General features: G+C 50.4%; 35 non-coding genes across 35 annotated transcripts; 19 read left to right on the top strand and 16 right to left on the bottom strand.

Annotated features, from left to right (window-relative positions):
- Positions 1-302: 302 nt before the first annotated feature.
- On the bottom strand, positions 303-374 carry trnad-guc (transfer RNA aspartic acid (anticodon GUC)). The gene has a single exon. It is a non-coding gene; the product is annotated as a tRNA-Asp (tRNA).
- A 104-nt stretch (positions 375-478) lies between these two features.
- On the bottom strand, positions 479-549 carry trnag-gcc (transfer RNA glycine (anticodon GCC)). The gene has a single exon. It is a non-coding gene; the product is annotated as a tRNA-Gly (tRNA).
- A 158-nt stretch (positions 550-707) lies between these two features.
- trnaq-cug (transfer RNA glutamine (anticodon CUG)) lies at positions 708-779 on the top strand. The gene has a single exon. It is a non-coding gene; the product is annotated as a tRNA-Gln (tRNA).
- A 908-nt stretch (positions 780-1,687) lies between these two features.
- On the bottom strand, positions 1,688-1,758 carry trnag-gcc (transfer RNA glycine (anticodon GCC)). The gene has a single exon. It is a non-coding gene; the product is annotated as a tRNA-Gly (tRNA).
- A 158-nt stretch (positions 1,759-1,916) lies between these two features.
- trnaq-cug (transfer RNA glutamine (anticodon CUG)) lies at positions 1,917-1,988 on the top strand. The gene has a single exon. It is a non-coding gene; the product is annotated as a tRNA-Gln (tRNA).
- An 899-nt stretch (positions 1,989-2,887) lies between these two features.
- trnag-gcc (transfer RNA glycine (anticodon GCC)) lies at positions 2,888-2,958 on the bottom strand. Its single transcript has one exon. It is a non-coding gene; the product is annotated as a tRNA-Gly (tRNA).
- A 158-nt stretch (positions 2,959-3,116) lies between these two features.
- On the top strand, positions 3,117-3,188 carry trnaq-cug (transfer RNA glutamine (anticodon CUG)). The gene has a single exon. It is a non-coding gene; the product is annotated as a tRNA-Gln (tRNA).
- An 899-nt stretch (positions 3,189-4,087) lies between these two features.
- On the bottom strand, positions 4,088-4,158 carry trnad-guc (transfer RNA aspartic acid (anticodon GUC)). Its single transcript has one exon. It is a non-coding gene; the product is annotated as a tRNA-Asp (tRNA).
- A 158-nt stretch (positions 4,159-4,316) lies between these two features.
- On the top strand, positions 4,317-4,388 carry trnaq-cug (transfer RNA glutamine (anticodon CUG)). The gene has a single exon. It is a non-coding gene; the product is annotated as a tRNA-Gln (tRNA).
- A 908-nt stretch (positions 4,389-5,296) lies between these two features.
- On the bottom strand, positions 5,297-5,367 carry trnad-guc (transfer RNA aspartic acid (anticodon GUC)). The gene has a single exon. It is a non-coding gene; the product is annotated as a tRNA-Asp (tRNA).
- A 158-nt stretch (positions 5,368-5,525) lies between these two features.
- Positions 5,526-5,597, top strand: trnaq-cug (transfer RNA glutamine (anticodon CUG)). The gene has a single exon. It is a non-coding gene; the product is annotated as a tRNA-Gln (tRNA).
- Positions 5,598-6,505: 908 nt separating this feature from the next.
- trnag-gcc (transfer RNA glycine (anticodon GCC)) lies at positions 6,506-6,576 on the bottom strand. The gene has a single exon. It is a non-coding gene; the product is annotated as a tRNA-Gly (tRNA).
- A 158-nt stretch (positions 6,577-6,734) lies between these two features.
- On the top strand, positions 6,735-6,806 carry trnaq-cug (transfer RNA glutamine (anticodon CUG)). Its single transcript has one exon. It is a non-coding gene; the product is annotated as a tRNA-Gln (tRNA).
- Positions 6,807-7,714: 908 nt separating this feature from the next.
- trnad-guc (transfer RNA aspartic acid (anticodon GUC)) lies at positions 7,715-7,785 on the bottom strand. Its single transcript has one exon. It is a non-coding gene; the product is annotated as a tRNA-Asp (tRNA).
- A 158-nt stretch (positions 7,786-7,943) lies between these two features.
- On the top strand, positions 7,944-8,015 carry trnaq-cug (transfer RNA glutamine (anticodon CUG)). The gene has a single exon. It is a non-coding gene; the product is annotated as a tRNA-Gln (tRNA).
- Positions 8,016-8,923: 908 nt separating this feature from the next.
- trnag-gcc (transfer RNA glycine (anticodon GCC)) lies at positions 8,924-8,994 on the bottom strand. The gene has a single exon. It is a non-coding gene; the product is annotated as a tRNA-Gly (tRNA).
- Positions 8,995-9,152: 158 nt separating this feature from the next.
- On the top strand, positions 9,153-9,224 carry trnaq-cug (transfer RNA glutamine (anticodon CUG)). Its single transcript has one exon. It is a non-coding gene; the product is annotated as a tRNA-Gln (tRNA).
- A 908-nt stretch (positions 9,225-10,132) lies between these two features.
- On the bottom strand, positions 10,133-10,203 carry trnad-guc (transfer RNA aspartic acid (anticodon GUC)). The gene has a single exon. It is a non-coding gene; the product is annotated as a tRNA-Asp (tRNA).
- Positions 10,204-10,361: 158 nt separating this feature from the next.
- Positions 10,362-10,433, top strand: trnaq-cug (transfer RNA glutamine (anticodon CUG)). Its single transcript has one exon. It is a non-coding gene; the product is annotated as a tRNA-Gln (tRNA).
- A 1,137-nt stretch (positions 10,434-11,570) lies between these two features.
- trnaq-cug (transfer RNA glutamine (anticodon CUG)) lies at positions 11,571-11,642 on the top strand. The gene has a single exon. It is a non-coding gene; the product is annotated as a tRNA-Gln (tRNA).
- Positions 11,643-12,550: 908 nt separating this feature from the next.
- Positions 12,551-12,621, bottom strand: trnad-guc (transfer RNA aspartic acid (anticodon GUC)). Its single transcript has one exon. It is a non-coding gene; the product is annotated as a tRNA-Asp (tRNA).
- Positions 12,622-12,779: 158 nt separating this feature from the next.
- On the top strand, positions 12,780-12,851 carry trnaq-cug (transfer RNA glutamine (anticodon CUG)). Its single transcript has one exon. It is a non-coding gene; the product is annotated as a tRNA-Gln (tRNA).
- A 1,138-nt stretch (positions 12,852-13,989) lies between these two features.
- Positions 13,990-14,061, top strand: trnaq-cug (transfer RNA glutamine (anticodon CUG)). Its single transcript has one exon. It is a non-coding gene; the product is annotated as a tRNA-Gln (tRNA).
- A 909-nt stretch (positions 14,062-14,970) lies between these two features.
- Positions 14,971-15,041, bottom strand: trnad-guc (transfer RNA aspartic acid (anticodon GUC)). The gene has a single exon. It is a non-coding gene; the product is annotated as a tRNA-Asp (tRNA).
- Positions 15,042-15,199: 158 nt separating this feature from the next.
- Positions 15,200-15,271, top strand: trnaq-cug (transfer RNA glutamine (anticodon CUG)). Its single transcript has one exon. It is a non-coding gene; the product is annotated as a tRNA-Gln (tRNA).
- Positions 15,272-16,178: 907 nt separating this feature from the next.
- Positions 16,179-16,249, bottom strand: trnad-guc (transfer RNA aspartic acid (anticodon GUC)). Its single transcript has one exon. It is a non-coding gene; the product is annotated as a tRNA-Asp (tRNA).
- A 158-nt stretch (positions 16,250-16,407) lies between these two features.
- On the top strand, positions 16,408-16,479 carry trnaq-cug (transfer RNA glutamine (anticodon CUG)). The gene has a single exon. It is a non-coding gene; the product is annotated as a tRNA-Gln (tRNA).
- A 1,124-nt stretch (positions 16,480-17,603) lies between these two features.
- Positions 17,604-17,675, top strand: trnaq-cug (transfer RNA glutamine (anticodon CUG)). The gene has a single exon. It is a non-coding gene; the product is annotated as a tRNA-Gln (tRNA).
- A 908-nt stretch (positions 17,676-18,583) lies between these two features.
- On the bottom strand, positions 18,584-18,654 carry trnad-guc (transfer RNA aspartic acid (anticodon GUC)). The gene has a single exon. It is a non-coding gene; the product is annotated as a tRNA-Asp (tRNA).
- A 158-nt stretch (positions 18,655-18,812) lies between these two features.
- Positions 18,813-18,884, top strand: trnaq-cug (transfer RNA glutamine (anticodon CUG)). Its single transcript has one exon. It is a non-coding gene; the product is annotated as a tRNA-Gln (tRNA).
- A 907-nt stretch (positions 18,885-19,791) lies between these two features.
- On the bottom strand, positions 19,792-19,862 carry trnad-guc (transfer RNA aspartic acid (anticodon GUC)). The gene has a single exon. It is a non-coding gene; the product is annotated as a tRNA-Asp (tRNA).
- A 158-nt stretch (positions 19,863-20,020) lies between these two features.
- Positions 20,021-20,092, top strand: trnaq-cug (transfer RNA glutamine (anticodon CUG)). The gene has a single exon. It is a non-coding gene; the product is annotated as a tRNA-Gln (tRNA).
- A 907-nt stretch (positions 20,093-20,999) lies between these two features.
- On the bottom strand, positions 21,000-21,070 carry trnad-guc (transfer RNA aspartic acid (anticodon GUC)). Its single transcript has one exon. It is a non-coding gene; the product is annotated as a tRNA-Asp (tRNA).
- Positions 21,071-21,228: 158 nt separating this feature from the next.
- On the top strand, positions 21,229-21,300 carry trnaq-cug (transfer RNA glutamine (anticodon CUG)). Its single transcript has one exon. It is a non-coding gene; the product is annotated as a tRNA-Gln (tRNA).
- Positions 21,301-22,423: 1,123 nt separating this feature from the next.
- trnaq-cug (transfer RNA glutamine (anticodon CUG)) lies at positions 22,424-22,495 on the top strand. The gene has a single exon. It is a non-coding gene; the product is annotated as a tRNA-Gln (tRNA).
- The last annotated feature ends 329 nt before the right edge of the window (positions 22,496-22,824 follow it).

The raw sequence follows: 22,824 nt of genomic DNA, 5'->3' as shown, positions 1-22,824 counted from the left end.
GCCAAGTTAGCTACTTTAAATGATGTTATTCATCTAGTCTAGGTAACTTCAGTCATTTGAGGAGTGATGCGATGGTTCTGATAGCCGCACGTGTTAGCGACGAGAAACGTAAAACTATACGATCACGACTCATTTTCTGTTCTATTGTAAATGTGTTTTTGCTCATTCTTGTTTGGAGCCATGCCGGATGTCCCGAACAGCCACCCGGTCATCTTACTGCAACACACGAATGAGAAATAAAGTGTCCTTCAAATCAAGTTCTGTGAGATGCCAGTGAACCACACTAAGCAAAAAGAGCATTTCTCCCCGTCAGGGAATTGAACCCTGGTCTCCCGCGTGACAGGCGGGGATACTGACCACTATACTAACGAGGACACGGTAGTCTGACTCGGAGCGCCGTGCTAGCTCACGAGGTTACACGCGGCAAAGAGGCCAAATCAACTGAAAGCAAGGCCAACGACGGTCCACGCAAGAGCAGTGCATTGGCCGGGAATCGAACCCAGGCCTCCCGCGTGGCAGGCGAGAATTCTACCACTGAACCACCAACGCTTCCGTGACGAGCCAGACGTGACGTCACGTGCCAGAACGCCGTTACGCCGTCACGCTAAGACGGGAGGCGAGAGGGTTAGAAAGGGTTACAAAAGGGTTACAAAATCCAGAGAGATGCACAGTCTCTTTCGTGAGTCTTTCCGTCGGCCTCACGGTGGGGTTCCATGGTGTAACGGTCAGCACTCTGGACTCTGAATCCAGCAATCCGAGTTCAAATCTCGGTGGAACCTACAAGAGCTTTTTATCTGAGAACCCAAACCCGCCCTTGACAGCGGCTGCTTGGTTTCAACCTTCTTCTCAGGACACAGGGTTTGGGACCAATCATCGTCCTGTGAAGAACTGCTGGCAGATCCGGGCGTGGTTGAAGTCAGCCCCTGCTGGACAGATGGTTCCACGTGTCCCGCTTTTTTGTGCAAGTGTAACGCTGAAGAATACGCGTTGTTCAGTTATTGCTAAAGGGACATGTAAAACCATGCCCCCTAATAGTGTTACCATGGTGTTGGTGTGGGGACAGTGGGATGGGGGCTGCATTCGCCCATTCTTGTGTGGAGCGGTGCCGGGTGAACCCCCTTCTTGGGATGTTCGGGATAAATCCCCTTTCATCAAGTTACAAACACAAATATTCGTGTTTTTCATATAATGTTGTTAAGAAGAGCCAAGTTAGCTACTTTAAATGATGTTATTCATCTAGTCTAGGTAACTTCAGTCATTTGAGGAGTGATGCGATGGTTCTGATAGCCGCACGTGTTAGCGACGAGAAACGTAAAACTATACGATCACGACTCATTTTCTGTTCTATTGTAAATGTGTTTTTGCTCATTCTTGTTTGGAGCCATGCCGGATGTCCCGAACAGCCACCCGGTCATCTTACTGCAACACACGAATGTCTGACAGAAATAAAGTGTCCTTCAAATCAAGTTCTGTGAGATGCCAGTGAACCACACTAAGCAAAAAGAGCATTTCTCCCCGTCAGGGAATTGAACCCTGGTCTCCCGCGTGACAGGCGGGGATACTGACCACTATACTAACGAGGACACGGTAGTCTGACTCGGAGCGCCGTGCTAGCTCACGAGGTTACACGCGGCAAAGAGGCCAAATCAACTGAAAGCAAGGCCAACGACGGTCCACGCAAGAGCAGTGCATTGGCCGGGAATCGAACCCGGGCCTCCCGCGTGGCAGGCGAGAATTCTACCACTGAACCACCAACGCTTCCGTGACGAGCCAGACGTGACGTCACGTGCCAGAACGCCGTTACGCCGTCACGCTAAGACGGGAGGCGAGAGGGTTAGAAAGGGTTACAAAAGGGTTACAAAATCCAGAGAGATGCACAGTCTCTTTCGTGAGTCTTTCCGTCGGCCTCACGGTGGGGTTCCATGGTGTAACGGTCAGCACTCTGGACTCTGAATCCAGCAATCCGAGTTCAAATCTCGGTGGAACCTACAAGAGCTTTTTATCTGAGAACCCAAACCCGCCCTTGACAGCGGCTGCTTGGTTTCAACCTTCTTCTCAGGACACAGGGTTTGGGACCAATCATCGTCCTGTGAAGAACTGCTGGCAGATCCGGGCGTGGTTGAAGTCAGCCCCTGCTGGACAGATGGTTCCACGTGTCCCGCTTTTTTGTGCAAGTGTAACGCTGAAGAATACGCGTTGTTCAGTTATTGCTAAAGGGACATGTAAAACCATGCCCCCTAATAGTGTTACCATGGTGTTGGTGTGGGGACAGTGGGATGGGGGCTGCATTCGCCCATTCTTGTGTGGAGCGGTGCCGGGTGAACCCCCTTCTTGGGATGTTCGGGATAAATCCCCTTTCATCAAGTTACAAACACAAATATTCGTGTTTTTCATATAATGTTGTTAAGAAGAGCCAAGTTAGCTACTTTAAATGATGTTATTCATCTAGTCTAGGTAACTTCAGTCATTTGAGGAGTGATGCGATGGTTCTGATAGCCGCACGTGTTAGCGACGAGAAACGTAAAACTATACGATCACGACTCATTTTCTGTTCTATTGTAAATGTGTTTTTGCTCATTCTTGTTTGGAGCCATGCCGGATGTCCCGAACAGCCACCCGGTCATCTTACTGCAACACACGAATGTCTGACAGAAATAAAGTGTCCTTCAAATCAAGTTCTGTGAGATGCCAGTGAACCACACTAAGCAAAAAGAGCATTTCTCCCCGTCAGGGAATTGAACCCTGGTCTCCCGCGGGGATACTGACCACTATACTAACGAGGACACGGTAGTCTGACTCGGAGCGCCGTGCTAGCTCACGAGGTTACACGCGGCAAAGAGGCCAAATCAACTGAAAGCAAGGCCAACGACGGTCCACGCAAGAGCAGTGCATTGGCCGGGAATCGAACCCGGGCCTCCCGCGTGGCAGGCGAGAATTCTACCACTGAACCACCAACGCTTCCGTGACGAGCCAGACGTGACGTCACGTGACAGAACGCCGTCATGCCGTCACGCTAAGACGGGAGGCGAGGGGGTTAGAAAGGGTTACAAAAGGGTTACAAAAGCCAGAGAGATGCACAGTCTCTTTCGTGAGTCTTTCCGTCTGCCTCACGGTGGGGTTCCATGGTGTAACGGTCAGCACTCTGGACTCTGAATCCAGCAATCCGAGTTCAAATCTCGGTGGAACCTACAAGAGCTTTTTATCTGAGAACCCAAACCCGCCCTTGACAGCGGCTGCTTGGTTTCAACCTTCTTCTCAGGACACAGGGTTTGGGACCAATCATCGTCCTGTGAAGAACTGCTGGCAGATCCGGGCGTGGTTGAAGTCAGCCCCTGCTGGACAGATGGTTCCACGTGTCCCGCTTTTTTGTGCAAGTGTAACGCTGAAGAATACGCGTTGTTCAGTTATTGCTAAAGGGACATGTAAAACCATGCCCCCTAATAGTGTTACCATGGTGTTGGTGTGGGGACAGTGGGATGGGGGCTGCATTCGCCCATTCTTGTGTGGAGCGGTGCGGGGTGAACCCCCTTCTTGGGATGTTCGGGATAAATCCCCTTTCATCAAGTTACAAACACAAATATTCGTGTTTTTCATATAATGTTGTTAAGAAGAGCCAAGTTAGCTACTTTAAATGATGTTATTCATCTAGTCTAGGTAACTTCAGTCATTTGAGGAGTGATGCGATGGTTCTGATAGCCGCACGTGTTAGCGACGAGAAACGTAAAACTATACGATCACGACTCATTTTCTGTTCTATTGTAAATGTGTTTTTGCTCATTCTTGTTTGGAGCCATGCCGGATGTCCCGAACAGCCACCCGGTCATCTTACTGCAACACACGAATGTCTGACAGAAATAAAGTGTCCTTCAAATCAAGTTCTGTGAGATGCCAGTGAACCACACTAAGCAAAAAGAGCATTTCTCCCCGTCAGGGAATTGAACCCTGGTCTCCCGCGGGGATACTGACCACTATACTAACGAGGACACGGTAGTCTGACTCGGAGCGCCGTGCTAGCTCACGAGGTTACACGCGGCAAAGAGGCCAAATCAACTGAAAGCAAGGCCAACGACGGTCCACGCAAGAGCAGGGCATTGGCCGGGAATCGAACCCCGGCCTCCCGCGTGACAGGCGAGAATTCTACCACTGAACCACCAACGCTTCCGTGACGAGCCAGACGTGACGTCACGTGACAGAACGCCGTCATGCCGTCACGCTAAGACGGGAGGCGAGGGGGTTAGAAAGGGTTACAAAAGGGTTACAAAAGCCAGAGAGATGCACAGTCTCTTTCGTGAGTCTTTCCGTCGGCCTCACGGTGGGGTTCCATGGTGTAACGGTCAGCACTCTGGACTCTGAATCCAGCAATCCGAGTTCAAATCTCGGTGGAACCTACAAGAGCTTTTTATCTGAGAACCCAAACCCGCCCTTGACAGCGGCTGCTTGGTTTCAACCTTCTTCTCAGGACACAGGGTTTGGGACCAATCATCGTCCTGTGAAGAACTGCTGGCAGATCCGGGCGTGGTTGAAGTCAGCCCCTGCTGGACAGATGGTTCCACGTGTCCCGCTTTTTTGTGCAAGTGTAACGCTGAAGAATACGCGTTGTTCAGTTATTGCTAAAGGGACATGTAAAACCATGCCCCCTAATAGTGTTACCATGGTGTTGGTGTGGGGACAGTGGGATGGGGGCTGCATTCGCCCATTCTTGTGTGGAGCGGTGCCGGGTGAACCCCCTTCTTGGGATGTTCGGGATAAATCCCCTTTCATCAAGTTACAAACACAAATATTCGTGTTTTTCATATAATGTTGTTAAGAAGAGCCAAGTTAGCTACTTTAAATGATGTTATTCATCTAGTCTAGGTAACTTCAGTCATTTGAGGAGTGATGCGATGGTTCTGATAGCCGCACGTGTTAGCGACGAGAAACGTAAAACTATACGATCACGACTCATTTTCTGTTCTATTGTAAATGTGTTTTTGCTCATTCTTGTTTGGAGCCATGCCGGATGTCCCGAACAGCCACCCGGTCATCTTACTGCAACACACGAATGTCTGACAGAAATAAAGTGTCCTTCAAATCAAGTTCTGTGAGATGCCAGTGAACCACACTAAGCAAAAAGAGCATTTCTCCCCGTCAGGGAATTGAACCCTGGTCTCCCGCGTGACAGGCGGGGATACTGACCACTATACTAACGAGGACACGGTAGTCTGACTCGGAGCGCCGTGCTAGCTCACGAGGTTACACGCGGCAAAGAGGCCAAATCAACTGAAAGCAAGGCCAACGACGGTCCACGCAAGAGCAGGGCATTGGCCGGGAATCGAACCCCGGCCTCCCGCGTGACAGGCGAGAATTCTACCACTGAACCACCAACGCTTCCGTGACGAGCCAGACGTGACGTCACGTGACAGAACGCTGTCATGCCGTCACGCTAAGACGGGAGGCGAGGGGGTTAGAAAGGGTTACAAAAGGGTTACAAAAGCCAGAGAGATGCACAGTCTCTTTCGTGAGTCTTTCCGTCGGCCTCACGGTGGGGTTCCATGGTGTAACGGTCAGCACTCTGGACTCTGAATCCAGCAATCCGAGTTCAAATCTCGGTGGAACCTACAAGAGCTTTTTATCTGAGAACCCAAACCCGCCCTTGACAGCGGCTGCTTGGTTTCAACCTTCTTCTCAGGACACAGGGTTTGGGACCAATCATCGTCCTGTGAAGAACTGCTGGCAGATCCGGGCGTGGTTGAAGTCAGCCCCTGCTGGACAGATGGTTCCACGTGTCCCGCTTTTTTGTGCAAGTGTAACGCTGAAGAATACGCGTTGTTCAGTTATTGCTAAAGGGACATGTAAAACCATGCCCCCTAATAGTGTTACCATGGTGTTGGTGTGGGGACAGTGGGATGGGGGCTGCATTCGCCCATTCTTGTGTGGAGCGGTGCCGGGTGAACCCCCTTCTTGGGATGTTCGGGATAAATCCCCTTTCATCAAGTTACAAACACAAATATTCGTGTTTTTCATATAATGTTGTTAAGAAGAGCCAAGTTAGCTACTTTAAATGATGTTATTCATCTAGTCTAGGTAACTTCAGTCATTTGAGGAGTGATGCGATGGTTCTGATAGCCGCACGTGTTAGCGACGAGAAACGTAAAACTATACGATCACGACTCATTTTCTGTTCTATTGTAAATGTGTTTTTGCTCATTCTTGTTTGGAGCCATGCCGGATGTCCCGAACAGCCACCCGGTCATCTTACTGCAACACACGAATGTCTGACAGAAATAAAGTGTCCTTCAAATCAAGTTCTGTGAGATGCCAGTGAACCACACTAAGCAAAAAGAGCATTTCTCCCCGTCAGGGAATTGAACCCTGGTCTCCCGCGTGACAGGCGGGGATACTGACCACTATACTAACGAGGACACGGTAGTCTGACTCGGAGCGCCGTGCTAGCTCACGAGGTTACACGCGGCAAAGAGGCCAAATCAACTGAAAGCAAGGCCAACGACGGTCCACGCAAGAGCAGTGCATTGGCCGGGAATCGAACCCGGGCCTCCCGCGTGGCAGGCGAGAATTCTACCACTGAACCACCAACGCTTCCGTGACAAGCCAGACGTGACGTCACGTGCCAGAACGCCGTCACGCCGTCACGCTAAGACGGGAGGCGAGAGGGTTAGAAAGGGTTACAAAAGGGTTACAAAATCCAGAGAGATGCACAGTCTCTTTCGTGAGTCTTTCCGTCGGCCTCACGGTGGGGTTCCATGGTGTAACGGTCAGCACTCTGGACTCTGAATCCAGCAATCCGAGTTCAAATCTCGGTGGAACCTACAAGAGCTTTTTATCTGAGAACCCAAACCCGCCCTTGACAGCGGCTGCTTGGTTTCAACCTTCTTCTCAGGACACAGGGTTTGGGACCAATCATCGTCCTGTGAAGAACTGCTGGCAGATCCGGGCGTGGTTGAAGTCAGCCCCTGCTGGACAGATGGTTCCACGTGTCCCGCTTTTTTGTGCAAGTGTAACGCTGAAGAATACGCGTTGTTCAGTTATTGCTAAAGGGACATGTAAAACCATGCCCCCTAATAGTGTTACCATGGTGTTGGTGTGGGGACAGTGGGATGGGGGCTGCATTCGCCCATTCTTGTGTGGAGCGGTGCCGGGTGAACCCCCTTCTTGGGATGTTCGGGATAAATCCCCTTTCATCAAGTTACAAACACAAATATTCGTGTTTTTCATATAATGTTGTTAAGAAGAGCCAAGTTAGCTACTTTAAATGATGTTATTCATCTAGTCTAGGTAACTTCAGTCATTTGAGGAGTGATGCGATGGTTCTGATAGCCGCACGTGTTAGCGACGAGAAACGTAAAACTATACGATCACGACTCATTTTCTGTTCTATTGTAAATGTGTTTTTGCTCATTCTTGTTTGGAGCCATGCCGGATGTCCCGAACAGCCACCCGGTCATCTTACTGCAACACACGAATGTCTGACAGAAATAAAGTGTCCTTCAAATCAAGTTCTGTGAGATGCCAGTGAACCACACTAAGCAAAAAGAGCATTTCTCCCCGTCAGGGAATTGAACCCTGGTCTCCCGCGTGACAGGCGGGGATACTGACCACTATACTAACGAGGACACGGTAGTCTGACTCGGAGCGCCGTGCTAGCTCACGAGGTTACACGCGGCAAAGAGGCCAAATCAACTGAAAGCAAGGCCAACGACGGTCCACGCAAGAGCAGGGCATTGGCCGGGAATCGAACCCCGGCCTCCCGCGTGACAGGCGAGAATTCTACCACTGAACCACCAACGCTTCCGTGACGAGCCAGACGTGACGTCACGTGACAGAACGCCGTCATGCCGTCACGCTAAGACGGGAGGCGAGGGGGTTAGAAAGGGTTACAAAAGGGTTACAAAAGCCAGAGAGATGCACAGTCTCTTTCGTGAGTCTTTCCGTCGCCCTCACGGTGGGGTTCCATGGTGTAACGGTCAGCACTCTGGACTCTGAATCCAGCAATCCGAGTTCAAATCTCGGTGGAACCTACAAGAGCTTTTTATCTGAGAACCCAAACCCGCCCTTGACAGCGGCTGCTTGGTTTCAACCTTCTTCTCAGGACACAGGGTTTGGGACCAATCATCGTCCTGTGAAGAACTGCTGGCAGATCCGGGCGTGGTTGAAGTCAGCCCCTGCTGGACAGATGGTTCCACGTGTCCCGCTTTTTTGTGCAAGTGTAACGCTGAAGAATACGCGTTGTTCAGTTATTGCTAAAGGGACATGTAAAACCATGCCCCCTAATAGTGTTACCATGGTGTTGGTGTGGGGACAGTGGGATGGGGGCTGCATTCGCCCATTCTTGTGTGGAGCGGTGCCGGGTGAACCCCCTTCTTGGGATGTTCGGGATAAATCCCCTTTCATCAAGTTACAAACACAAATATTCGTGTTTTTCATATAATGTTGTTAAGAAGAGCCAAGTTAGCTACTTTAAATGATGTTATTCATCTAGTCTAGGTAACTTCAGTCATTTGAGGAGTGATGCGATGGTTCTGATAGCCGCACGTGTTAGCGACGAGAAACGTAAAACTATACGATCACGACTCATTTTCTGTTCTATTGTAAATGTGTTTTTGCTCATTCTTGTTTGGAGCCATGCCGGATGTCCCGAACAGCCACCCGGTCATCTTACTGCAACACACGAATGTCTGACAGAAATAAAGTGTCCTTCAAATCAAGTTCTGTGAGATGCCAGTGAACCACACTAAGCAAAAAGAGCATTTCTCCCCGTCAGGGAATTGAACCCTGGTCTCCCGCGTGACAGGCGGGGATACTGACCACTATACTAACGAGGACACGGTAGTCTGACTCGGAGCGCCGTGCTAGCTCACGAGGTTACACGCGGCAAAGAGGCCAAATCAACTGAAAGCAAGGCCAACGACGGTCCACGCAAGAGCAGTGCATTGGCCGGGAATCGAACCCGGGCCTCCCGCGTGGCAGGCGAGAATTCTACCACTGAACCACCAACGCTTCCGTGACGAGCCCGACGTGACGTCACGTGCCAGAACGCCGTCACGCCGTCACGCTAAGACGGGAGGCGAGAGGGTTAGAAAGGGTTACAAAAGGGTTACAAAATCCAGAGAGATGCACAGTCTCTTTCGTGAGTCTTTCCGTCGGCCTCACGGTGGGGTTCCATGGTGTAACGGTCAGCACTCTGGACTCTGAATCCAGCAATCCGAGTTCAAATCTCGGTGGAACCTACAAGAGCTTTTTATCTGAGAACCCAAACCCGCCCTTGACAGCGGCTGCTTGGTTTCAACCTTCTTCTCAGGACACAGGGTTTGGGACCAATCATCGTCCTGTGAAGAACTGCTGGCAGATCCGGGCGTGGTTGAAGTCAGCCCCTGCTGGACAGATGGTTCCACGTGTCCCGCTTTTTTGTGCAAGTGTAACGCTGAAGAATACGCGTTGTTCAGTTATTGCTAAAGGGACATGTAAAACCATGCCCCCTAATAGTGTTACCATGGTGTTGGTGTGGGGACAGTGGGATGGGGGCTGCATTCGCCCATTCTTGTGTGGAGCGGTGCGGGGTGAACCCCCTTCTTGGGATGTTCGGGATAAATCCCCTTTCATCAAGTTACAAACACAAATATTCGTGTTTTTCATATAATGTTGTTAAGAAGAGCCAAGTTAGCTACTTTAAATGATGTTATTCATCTAGTCTAGGTAACTTCAGTCATTTGAGGAGTGATGCGATGGTTCTGATAGCCGCACGTGTTAGCGACGAGAAACGTAAAACTATACGATCACGACTCATTTTCTGTTCTATTGTAAATGTGTTTTTGCTCATTCTTGTTTGGAGCCATGCCGGATGTCCCGAATAGCCACCCGGTCATCTTACTGCAACACACGAATGTCTGACAGAAATAAAGTGTCCTTCAAATCAAGTTCTGTGAGATGCCAGTGAACCACACTAAGCAAAAAGAGCATTTCTCCCCGTCAGGGAATTGAACCCTGGTCTCCCGCGTGACAGGCGGGGATACTGACCACTATACTAACGAGGACACGGTAGTCTGCCTCGGAGCGCCGTGCTAGCTCACGAGGTTACACGCGGCAAAGAGGCCAAATCAACTGAAAGCAAGGCCAACGACGGTCCACGCAAGAGCAGGGCATTGGCCGGGAATCGAACCCCGGCCTCCCGCGTGACAGGCGAGAATTCTACCACTGAACCACCAACGCTTCCGTGACGAATCAGACGTGACGTCACGTGACAGAACGCCGTCATGCCGTCACGCTAAGACGGGAGGCGAGGGGGTTAGAAAGGGTTACAAAAGGGTTACAAAATCCAGAGAGATGCACAGTCTCTTTCGTGAGTCTTTCCGTCGGCCTCACGGTGGGGTTCCATGGTGTAACGGTCAGCACTCTGGACTCTGAATCCAGCAATCCGAGTTCAAATCTCGGTGGAACCTACAAGAGCTTTTTATCTGAGAACCCAAACCCGCCCTTGACAGCGGCTGCTTGGTTTCAACCTTCTTCTCAGGACACAGGGTTTGGGACCAATCATCGTCCTGTGAAGAACTGCTGGCAGATCCGGGCGTGGTTGAAGTCAGCCCCTGCTGGACAGATGGTTCCACGTGTCCCGCTTTTTTGTGCAAGTGTACCGCTGAAGAATACGCGTTGTTCAGTTATTGCTAAAGGGACATGTAAAACCATGCCCCCTAATAGTGTTACCATGGTGTTGGTGTGGGGACAGTGGGATGGGGGCTGCATTCGCCCATTCTTGTGTGGAGCGGTGCCGGGTGAACCCCCTTCTTGGGATGTTCGGGATAAATCCCCTTTCATCAAGTTACAAACACAAATATTCGTGTTTTTCATATAATGTTGTTAAGAAGAGCCAAGTTAGCTACTTTAAATGATGTTATTCATCTAGTCTAGGTAACTTCAGTCATTTGAGGAGTGATGCGATGGTTCTGATAGCCGCACGTGTTAGCGACGAGAAACGTAAAACTATACGATCACGACTCATTTTCTGTTCTATTGTAAATGTGTTTTTGCTCATTCTTGTTTGGAGCCATGCCGGATGTCCCGAATAGCCACCCGGTCATCTTACTGCAACACACGAATGTCTGACAGAAATAAAGTGTCCTTCAAATCAAGTTCTGTGAGATGCCAGTGAACCACACTAAGCAAAAAGAGCATTTCTCCCCGTCAGGGAATTGAACCCTGGTCTCCCGCGTGACAGGCGGGGATACTGACCACTATACTAACGAGGACACGGTAGTCTGACTCGGAGCGCCGTGCTAGCTCACGAGGTTACACGCGGCAAAGAGGCCAAATCAACTGAAAGCAAGGCCAACGACGGTCCACGCAAGAGCAGGGCATTGGCCGGGAATCGAACCCCGGCCTCCCGCGTGACAGGCGAGAATTCTACCACTGAACCACCAACTCTTCCGTGACGAGCCAGACGTGACGTCACGTGACAGAACGCCGTCATGCCGTCACGCTAAGACGGGAGGCGAGGGGGTTAGAAAGGGTTACAAAAGGGTTACAAAAGCCAGAGAGATGCACAGTCTCTTTCGTGAGTCTTTCCGTCGGCCTCACGGTGGGGTTCCATGGTGTAACGGTCAGCACTCTGGACTCTGAATCCAGCAATCCGAGTTCAAATCTCGGTGGAACCTACAAGAGCTTTTTATCTGAGAACCCAAACCCGCCCTTGACAGCGGCTGCTTGGTTTCAACCTTCTTCTCAGGACACAGGGTTTGGGACCAATCATCGTCCTGTGAAGAACTGCTGGCAGATCCGGGCGTGGTTGAAGTCAGCCCCTGCTGGACAGATGGTTCCACGTGTCCCGCTTTTTTGTGCAAGTGTAACGCTGAAGAATACGCGTTGTTCAGTTATTGCTAAAGGGACATGTAAAACCATGCCCCCTAATAGTGTTACCATGGTGTTGGTGTGGGGACAGTGGGATGGGGGCTGCATTCGCCCATTCTTGTGTGGAGCGGTGCGGGGTGAACCCCCTTCTTGGGATGTTCGGGATAAATCCCCTTTCATCAAGTTACAAACACAAATATTCGTGTTTTTCATATAATGTTGTTAAGAAGAGCCAAGTTAGCTACTTTAAATGATGTTATTCATCTAGTCTAGGTAACTTCAGTCATTTGAGGAGTGATGCGATGGTTCTGATAGCCGCACGTGTTAGCGACGAGAAACGTAAAACTATACGATCACGACTCATTTTCTGTTCTATTGTAAATGTGTTTTTGCTCATTCTTGTTTGGAGCCATGCCGGATGTCCCGAATAGCCACCCGGTCATCTTACTGCAACACACGAATGTCTGACAGAAATAAAGTGTCCTTCAAATCAAGTTCTGTGAGATGCCAGTGAACCACACTAAGCAAAAAGAGCATTTCTCCCCGTCAGGGAATTGAACCCTGGTCTCCCGCGTGACAGGCGGGGATACTGACCACTATACTAACGAGGACACGGTAGTCTGACTCGGAGCGCCGTGCTAGCTCACGAGGTTACACGCGGCAAAGAGGCCAAATCAACTGAAAGCAAGGCCAACGACGGTCCACGCAAGAGCAGGGCATTGGCCGGGAATCGAACCCCGGCCTCCCGCGTGACAGGCGAGAATTCTACCACTGAACCACCAACGCTTCCGTGACGAATCAGACGTGACGTCACGTGACAGAACGCCGTCATGCCGTCACGCTAAGACGGGAGGCGAGGGGGTTAGAAAGGGTTACAAAAGGGTTACAAAAGCCAGAGAGATGCACAGTCTCTTTCGTGAGTCTTTCCGTCGGCCTCACGGTGGGGTTCCATGGTGTAACGGTCAGCACTCTGGACTCTGAATCCAGCAATCCGAGTTCAAATCTCGGTGGAACCTACAAGAGCTTTTTAACTGAGAACCCAAACCCGCCCTTGACAGCGGCTGCTTGGTTTCAACCTTCTTCTCAGGACACAGGGTTTGGGACCAATCATCGTCCTGTGAAGAACTGCTGGCAGATCCGGGCGTGGTTGAAGTCAGCCCCTGCTGGACAGATGGTTCCACGTGTCCCGCTTTTTTTGTGCAAGTGTAACGCTGAAGAATACGCGTTGTTCAGTTATTGCTAAAGGGACATGTAAAACCATGCCCCCTAATAGTGTTACCATGGTGTTGGTGTGGGGACAGTGGGATGGGGGCTGCATTCGCCCATTCTTGTGTGGAGCGGTGCGGGGTGAACCCCCTTCTTGGGATGTTCGGGATAAATCCCCTTTCATCAAGTTACAAACACAAATATTCGTGTTTTTCATATAATGTTGTTAAGAAGAGCCAAGTTAGCTACTTTAAATGATGTTATTCATCTAGTCTAGGTAACTTCAGTCATTTGAGGAGTGATGCGATGGTTCTGATAGCCGCACGTGTTAGCGACGAGAAACGTAAAACTATACGATCACGACTCATTTTCTGTTCTATTGTAAATGTGTTTTTGCTCATTCTTGTTTGGAGCCATGCCGGATGTCCCGAATAGCCACCCGGTCATCTTACTGCAACACACGAATGTCTGACAGAAATAAAGTGTCCTTCAAATCAAGTTCTGTGAGATGCCAGTGAACCACACTAAGCAAAAAGAGCATTTCTCCCCGTCAGGGAATTGAACCCTGGTCTCCCGCGTGACAGGCGGGGATACTGACCACTATACTAACGAGGACACGGTAGTCTGCCTCGGAGCGCCGTGCTAGCTCACGAGGTTACACGCGGCAAAGAGGCCAAATCAACTGAAAGCAAGGCCAACGACGGTCCACGCAAGAGCAGGGCATTGGCCGGGAATCGAACCCCGGCCTCCCGCGTGACAGGCGAGAATTCTACCACTGAACCACCAACACTTCCGTGACGAATCAGACGTGACGTCACGTGACAGAACGCCGTCATGCCGTCACGCTAAGACGGGAGGCGAGGGGGTTAGAAAGGGTTACAAAAGGGTTACAAAAGCCAGAGAGATGCACAGTCTCTTTCGTGAGTCTTTCCGTAGGCCTCACGGTGGGGTTCCATGGTGTAACGGTCAGCACTCTGGACTCTGAATCCAGCAATCCGAGTTCAAATCTCGGTGGAACCTACAAGAGCTTTTTAACTGAGAACCCAAACCCGCCCTTGACAGCGGCTGCTTGGTTTCAACCTTCTTCTCAGGACACAGGGTTTGGGACCAATCATCGTCCTGTGAAGAACTGCTGGCAGATCCGGGCGTGGTTGAAGTCAGCCCCTGCTGGACAGATGGTTCCACGTGTCCCGCTTTTTTTGTGCAAGTGTAACGCTGAAGAATACGCGTTGTTCAGTTATTGCTAAAGGGACATGTAAAACCATGCCCCCTAATAGTGTTACCATGGTGTTGGTGTGGGGACAGTGGGATGGGGGCTGCATTCGCCCATTCTTGTGTGGAGCGGTGCGGGGTGAACCCCCTTCTTGGGATGTTCGGGATAAATCCCCTTTCATCAAGTTACAAACACAAATATTCGTGTTTTTCATATAATGTTGTTAAGAAGAGCCAAGTTAGCTACTTTAAATGATGTTATTCATCTAGTCTAGGTAACTTCAGTCATTTGAGGAGTGATGCGATGGTTCTGATAGCCGCACGTGTTAGCGACGAGAAACGTAAAACTATACGATCACGACTCATTTTCTGTTCTATTGTAAATGTGTTTTTGCTCATTCTTGTTTGGAGCCATGCCGGATGTCCCGAATAGCCACCCGGTCATCTTACTGCAACACACGAATGTCTGACAGAAATAAAGTGTCCTTCAAATCAAGTTCTGTGAGATGCCAGTGAACCACACTAAGCAAAAAGAGCATTTCTCCCCGTCAGGGAATTGAACCCTGGTCTCCCGCGTGACAGGCGGGGATACTGACCACTATACTAACGAGGACACGGTAATCTGACTCGGAGCGCCGTGCTAGCTCACGAGGTTACACGCGGCAAAGAGGCCAAATCAACTGAAAGCAAGGCCAACGACGGTCCACGCAAGAGCAGGGCATTGGCCGGGAATCGAACCCCGGCCTCCCGCGTGACAGGCGAGAATTCTACCACTGAACCACCAACGCTTCCGTGACGAGCCAGACGTGACGTCACGTGACAGAACGCCGTCATGCCGTCACGCTAAGACGGGAGGCGAGGGGGTTAGAAAGGGTTACAAAAGGGTTACAAAAGCCAGAGAGATGCACAGTCTCTTTCGTGAGTCTTTCCGTCTGCCTCACGGTGGGGTTCCATGGTGTAACGGTCAGCACTCTGGACTCTGAATCCAGCAATCCGAGTTCAAATCTCGGTGGAACCTACAAGAGCTTTTTATCTGAGAACCCAAACCCGCCCTTGACAGCGGCTGCTTGGTTTCAACCTTCTTCTCAGGACACAGGGTTTGGGACCAATCATCGTCCTGTGAAGAACTGCTGGCAGATACGGGCGTGGTTGAAGTCAGCCCCTGCTGGACAGATGGTTCCACGTGTCCCGCTTTATTTGTGCAAGTGTAACGCTGAAGAATACGCGTTGTTCAGTTATTGCTAAAGGGACATGTAAAACCATGGCCTCTAATAGTGTTACCATGGTGTTGGTGTGGGGACAGTGGGATGGGGGATGCATTCGCCCATTCTTGTGTGGAGCGGTGCGGGGTGAACCCCCTTCTTGGGATGTTCGGGATAAATCCCCTTTCATCAAGTTACAAACACAAATATTCGTGTTTTTCATATAATGTTGTTAAGAAGAGCCAAGTTAGCTACTTTAAATGATGTTATTCATCTAGTCTAGGTAACTTCAGTCATTTGAGGAGTGATGCGATGGTTCTGATAGCCGCACGTGTTAGCGACGAGAAACGTAAAACTATACGATCACGACTCATTTTCTGTTCTATTGTAAATGTGTTTTTGCTCATTCTTGTTTGGAGCCATGCCGGATGTCCCGAATAGCCACCCGGTCATCTTACTGCAACACACGAATGTCTGACAGAAATAGTGTCCTTCAAATCAAGTTCTGTGAGATGCCAGTGAACCACACTAAGCAAAAAGAGCATTTCTCCCCGTCAGGGAATTGAACCCTGGTCTCCCGCGTGACAGGCGGGGATACTGACCACTATACTAACGAGGACAAGGTAGTCTGACTCGGAGCGCCGTGCTAGCTCACGAGGTTACACGCGGCAAAGAGGCCAAATCAACTGAAAGCAAGGCCAACGACGGTCCACGCAAGAGCAGGGCATTGGCCGGGAATCGAACCCCGGCCTCCCGCGTGACAGGCGAGAATTCTACCACTGAACCACCAACGCTTCCGTGACGAGCCAGACGTGACGTCACGTGACAGAACGCCGTCATGCCGTCACGCTAAGACGGGAGGCGAGGGGGTTAGAAAGGGTTACAAAAGGGTTACAAAAGCCAGAGAGATGCACAGTCTCTTTCGTGAGTCTTTCCGTCGGCCTCACGGTGGGGTTCCATGGTGTAACGGTCAGCACTCTGGACTCTGAATCCAGCAATCCGAGTTCAAATCTCGGTGGAACCTACAAGAGCTTTTTAACTGAGAACCCAAACCCGCCCTTGACAGCGGCTGCTTGGTTTCAACCTTCTTCTCAGGACACAGGGTTTGGGATCAATCATCGTCCTGTGAAGAACTGCTGGCAGATCCGGGCGTGGTTGAAGTCAGCCCCTGCTGGACAGATGGTTCCACGTGTCCCGCTTTTTTTGTGCAAGTGTAACGCTGAAGAATACGCGTTGTTCAGTTATTGCTAAAGGGACATGTAAAACCATGCCCCCTAATAGTGTTACCATGGTGTTGGTGTGGGGACAGTGGGATGGGGGATGCATTCGCCCATTCTTGTGTGGAGCGGTGCGGGGTGAACCCCCTTCTTGGGATGTTCGGGATAAATCCCCTTTCATCAAGTTACAAACACAAATATTTGTGTTTTTCATATAATGTTGTTAAGAAGAGCCAAGTTAGCTACTTTAAATGATGTTATTCATCTAGTCTAGGTAACTTCAGTCATTTGAGGAGTGATGCGATGGTTCTGATAGCCGCACGTGTTAGCGACGAGAAACGTAAAACTATACGATCACGACTCATTTTCTGTTCTATTGTAAATGTGTTTTTGCTCATTCTTGTTTGGAGCCATGCCGGATGTCCCGAATAGCCACCCGGTCATCTTACTGCAACACACGAATGTCTGACAGAAATAAAGTGTCCTTCAAATCAAGTTCTGTGAGATGCCAGTGAACCACACTAAGCAAAAAGAGCATTTCTCCCCGTCAGGTCTCCCGCGTGACAGGCGGGGATACTGACCACTATACTAACGAGGACACGGTAGTCTGACTCGGAGCGCCGTGCTAGCTCACGAGGTTACACGCGGCAAAGAGGCCAAATCAACTGAAAGCAAGGCCAACGACGGTCCACGCAAGAGCAGGGCATTGGCCGGGAATCGAACCCCGGCCTCCCACGTGACAGGTGAGAATTCTACCACTGAACCACCAACGCTTCCGTGACGAGCCAGACGTGACGTCACGTGACAGAACGCCGTCATGCCGTCACGCTAAGACGGGAGGCGAGGGGGTTAGAAAGGGTTACAAAAGGGTTACAAAAGCCAGAGAGATGCACAGTCTCTTTCGTGAGTCTTTCCGTCGGCCTCACGGTGGGGTTCCATGGTGTAACGGTCAGCACTCTGGACTCTGAATCCAGCAATCCGAGTTCAAATCTCGGTGGAACCTACAAGAGCTTTTTATCTGAGAACCCAAACCCGCCCTTGACAGCGGCTGCTTGGTTTCAACCTTCTTCTCAGGACACAGGGTTTGGGACCAATCATCGTCCTGTGAAGAACTGCTGGCAGATCCGGGCGTGGTTGAAGTCAGCCCCTGCTGGACAGATGGTTCCACGTGTCCCGCTTTTTTGTGCAAGTGTAACGCTGAAGAATACGCGTTGTTCAGTTATTGCTAAAGGGACATGTAAAACCATGCCCCCTAATAGTGTTACCATGGTGTTGGTGTGGGGACAGTGGGATGGGGGCTGCATTCGCCCATTCTTGTGTGGAGCGGTGCCGGGTGAACCCCCTTCTTGGGATGTTCGGGATAAATCCCCTTTCATCAAGTTACAAACACAAATATTCGTGTTTTTCATATAATGTTGTTAAGAAGAGCCAAGTTAGCTACTTTAAATGATGTTATTCATCTAGTCTAGGTAACTTCAGTCATTTGAGGAGTGATTTGATGGTTCTGATAGCCGCACGTGTTAGCGACGAGAAACGTAAAACTATACGATCACGACTCATTTTCTGTTCTATTGTAAATGTGTTTTTGCTCATTCTTGTTTGGAGCCATGCCGGATGTCCCGAACAGCCACCCGGTCATCTTACTGCAACACACGAATGTCTGACAGAAATAAAGTGTCCTTCAAATCAAGTTCTGTGAGATGCCAGTGAACCACACTAAGCAAAAAGAGCATTTCTCCCCGTCAGGGAATTGAACCCTGGTCTCCCGCGTGACAGGCGGGGATACTGACCACTATACTAACGAGGACAAGGTAGTCTGACTCGGAGCGCCGTGCTAGCTCACGAGGTTACACGCGGCAAAGAGGCCAAATCAACTGAAAGCAAGGCCAACGACGGTCCACGCAAGAGCAGGGCATTGGCCGGGAATCGAACCCCGGCCTCCCGCGTGACAGGCGAGAATTCTACCACTGAACCACCAACGCTTCCGTGACGAGCCAGACGTGACGTCACGTGACAGAACGCCGTCATGCCGTCACGCTAAGACGGGAGGCGAGGGGGTTAGAAAGGGTTACAAAAGGGTTACAAAAGCCAGAGAGATGCACAGTCTCTTTCGTGAGTCTTTCCGTCGGCCTCACGGTGGGGTTCCATGGTGTAACGGTCAGCACTCTGGACTCTGAATCCAGCAATCCGAGTTCAAATCTCGGTGGAACCTACAAGAGCTTTTTATCTGAGAACCCAAACCCGCCCTTGACAGCGGCTGCTTGGTTTCAACCTTCTTCTCAGGACACAGGGTTTGGGACCAATCATCGTCCTGTGAAGAACTGCTGGCAGATCCGGGCGTGGTTGAAGTCAGCCCCTGCTGGACAGATGGTTCCACGTGTCCCGCTTTTTTGTGCAAGTGTAACGCTGAAGAATACGCGTTGTTCAGTTATTGCTAAAGGGACATGTAAAACCATGCCCCCTAATAGTGTTACCATGGTGTTGGTGTGGGGACAGTGGGATGGGGGCTGCATTCGCCCATTCTTGTGTGGAGCGGTGCGGGGTGAACCCCCTTCTTGGGATGTTCGGGATAAATCCCCTTTCATCAAGTTACAAACACAAATATTTGTGTTTTTCATATAATGTTGTTAAGAAGAGCCAAGTTAGCTACTTTAAATGATGTTATTCATCTAGTCTAGGTAACTTCAGTCATTTGAGGAGTGATGCGATGGTTCTGATAGCCGCACGTGTTAGCGACGAGAAACGTAAAACTATACGATCACGACTCATTTTCTGTTCTATTGTAAATGTGTTTTTGCTCATTCTTGTTTGGAGCCATGCCGGATGTCCCGAATAGCCACCCGGTCATCTTACTGCAACACACGAATGTCTGACAGAAATAAAGTGTCCTTCAAATCAAGTTCTGTGAGATGCCAGTGAACCACACTAAGCAAAAAGAGCATTTCTCCCCGTCAGGGAATTGAACCCTGGTCTCCCGCGTGACAGGCGGGATACTGACCACTATACTAACGAGGACACGGTAATCTGACTCGGAGCGCCGTGCTAGCTCACGAGGTTACACGCGGCAAAGAGGCCAAATCAACTGAAAGCAAGGCCAACGACGGTCCACGCAAGAGCAGGGCATTGGCCGGGAATCGAACCCCGGCCTCCCGCGTGACAGGCGAGAATTCTACCACTGAACCACCAACGCTTCCGTGACGAGCCAGACGTGACGTCACGTGACAGAACGCCGTCATGCCGTCACGCTAAGACGGGAGGCGAGGGGGTTAGAAAGGGTTACAAAAGGGTTACAAAAGCCAGAGAGATGCACAGTCTCTTTCGTGAGTCTTTCCGTCTGCCTCACGGTGGGGTTCCATGGTGTAACGGTCAGCACTCTGGACTCTGAATCCAGCAATCCGAGTTCAAATCTCGGTGGAACCTACAAGAGCTTTTTATCTGAGAACCCAAACCCGCCCTTGACAGCGGCTGCTTGGTTTCAACCTTCTTCTCAGGACACAGGGTTTGGGACCAATCATCGTCCTGTGAAGAACTGCTGGCAGATACGGGCGTGGTTGAAGTCAGCCCCTGCTGGACAGATGGTTCCACGTGTCCCGCTTTATTTGTGCAAGTGTAACGCTGAAGAATACGCGTTGTTCAGTTATTGCTAAAGGGACATGTAAAACCATGGCCTCTAATAGTGTTACCATGGTGTTGGTGTGGGGACAGTGGGATGGGGGATGCATTCGCCCATTCTTGTGTGGAGCGGTGCGGGGTGAACCCCCTTCTTGGGATGTTCGGGATAAATCCCCTTTCATCAAGTTACAAACACAAATATTCGTGTTTTTCATATAATGTTGTTAAGAAGAGCCAAGTTAGCTACTTTAAATGATGTTATTCATCTAGTCTAGGTAACTTCAGTCATTTGAGGAGTGATGCGATGGTTCTGATAGCCGCACGTGTTAGCGACGAGAAACGTAAAACTATACGATCACGACTCATTTTCTGTTCTATTGTAAATGTGTTTTTGCTCATTCTTGTTTGGAGCCATGCCGGATGTCCCGAATAGCCACCCGGTCATCTTACTGCAACACACGAATGTCTGACAGAAATAGTGTCCTTCAAATCAAGTTCTGTGAGATGCCAGTGAACCACACTAAGCAAAAAGAGCATTTCTCCCCGTCAGGGAATTGAACCCTGGTCTCCCGCGTGACAGGCGGGGATACTGACCACTATACTAACGAGGACAAGGTAGTCTGACTCGGAGCGCCGTGCTAGCTCACGAGGTTACACGCGGCAAAGAGGCCAAATCAACTGAAAGCAAGGCCAACGACGGTCCACGCAAGAGCAGGGCATTGGCCGGGAATCGAACCCCGGCCTCCCGCGTGACAGGCGAGAATTCTACCACTGAACCACCAACGCTTCCGTGACGAGCCAGACGTGACGTCACGTGACAGAACGCCGTCATGCCGTCACGCTAAGACGGGAGGCGAGGGGGTTAGAAAGGGTTACAAAAGGGTTACAAAAGCCAGAGAGATGCACAGTCTCTTTCGTGAGTCTTTCCGTCGGCCTCACGGTGGGGTTCCATGGTGTAACGGTCAGCACTCTGGACTCTGAATCCAGCAATCCGAGTTCAAATCTCGGTGGAACCTACAAGAGCTTTTTAACTGAGAACCCAAACCCGCCCTTGACAGCGGCTGCTTGGTTTCAACCTTCTTCTCAGGACACAGGGTTTGGGATCAATCATCGTCCTGTGAAGAACTGCTGGCAGATCCGGGCGTGGTTGAAGTCAGCCCCTGCTGGACAGATGGTTCCACGTGTCCCGCTTTTTTTGTGCAAGTGTAACGCTGAAGAATACGCGTTGTTCAGTTATTGCTAAAGGGACATGTAAAACCATGCCCCCTAATAGTGTTACCATGGTGTTGGTGTGGGGACAGTGGGATGGGGGATGCATTCGCCCATTCTTGTGTGGAGCGGTGCGAATGAACCCCCTTCTTGGGATGTTCGGGATAAATCCCCTTTCATCAAGTTACAAACACAAATATTTGTGTTTTTCATATAATGTTGTTAAGAAGAGCCAAGTTAGCTACTTTAAATGATGTTATTCATCTAGTCTAGGTAACTTCAGTCATTTGAGGAGTGATGCGATGGTTCTGATAGCCGCACGTGTTAGCGACGAGAAACGTAAAACTATACGATCACGACTCATTTTCTGTTCTATTGTAAATGTGTTTTTGCTCATTCTTGTTTGGAGCCATGCCGGATGTCCCGAATAGCCACCCGGTCATCTTACTGCAACACACGAATGTCTGACAGAAATAAAGTGTCCTTCAAATCAAGTTCTGTGAGATGCCAGTGAACCACACTAAGCAAAAAGAGCATTTCTCCCCGTCAGGTCTCCCGCGTGACAGGCGGGGATACTGACCACTATACTAACGAGGACACGGTAGTCTGACTCGGAGCGCCGTGCTAGCTCACGAGGTTACACGCGGCAAAGAGGCCAAATCAACTGAAAGCAAGGCCAACGACGGTCCACGCAAGAGCAGGGCATTGGCCGGGAATCGAACCCCGGCCTCCCACGTGACAGGTGAGAATTCTACCACTGAACCACCAACGCTTCCGTGACGAGCCAGACGTGACGTCACGTGACAGAACGCCGTCATGCCGTCACGCTAAGACGGGAGGCGAGGGGGTTAGAAAGGGTTACAAAAGGGTTACAAAAGCCAGAGAGATGCACAGTCTCTTTCGTGAGTCTTTCCGTCGGCCTCACGGTGGGGTTCCATGGTGTAACGGTCAGCACTCTGGACTCTGAATCCAGCAATCCGAGTTCAAATCTCGGTGGAACCTACAAGAGCTTTTTATCTGAGAACCCAAACCCGCCCTTGACAGCGGCTGCTTGGTTTCAACCTTCTTCTCAGGACACAGGGTTTGGGACCAATCATCGTCCTGTGAAGAACTGCTGGCAGATCCGGGCGTGGTTGAAGTCAGCCCCTGCTGGACAGATGGTTCCACGTGTCCCGCTTTTTTGTGCAAGTGTAACGCTGAAGAATACGCGTTGTTCAGTTATTGCTAAAGGGACATGTAAAACCATGCCCCCTAATAGTGTTACCATGGTGTTGGTGTGGGGACAGTGGGATGGGGGCTGCATTCGCCCATTCTTGTGTGGAGCGGTGCCG

The sequence above is a fragment of the Osmerus eperlanus genome, chromosome 15 (genome assembly GCF_963692335.1).
Source record: "Osmerus eperlanus chromosome 15, fOsmEpe2.1, whole genome shotgun sequence".
In the NCBI taxonomy this organism is placed as follows: Eukaryota; Metazoa; Chordata; class Actinopteri; order Osmeriformes; family Osmeridae; genus Osmerus; species Osmerus eperlanus.
The sequence above is the reverse complement of the archived record's forward strand: the minus strand, read 5'-3'. Positions and strand labels throughout refer to the sequence as shown.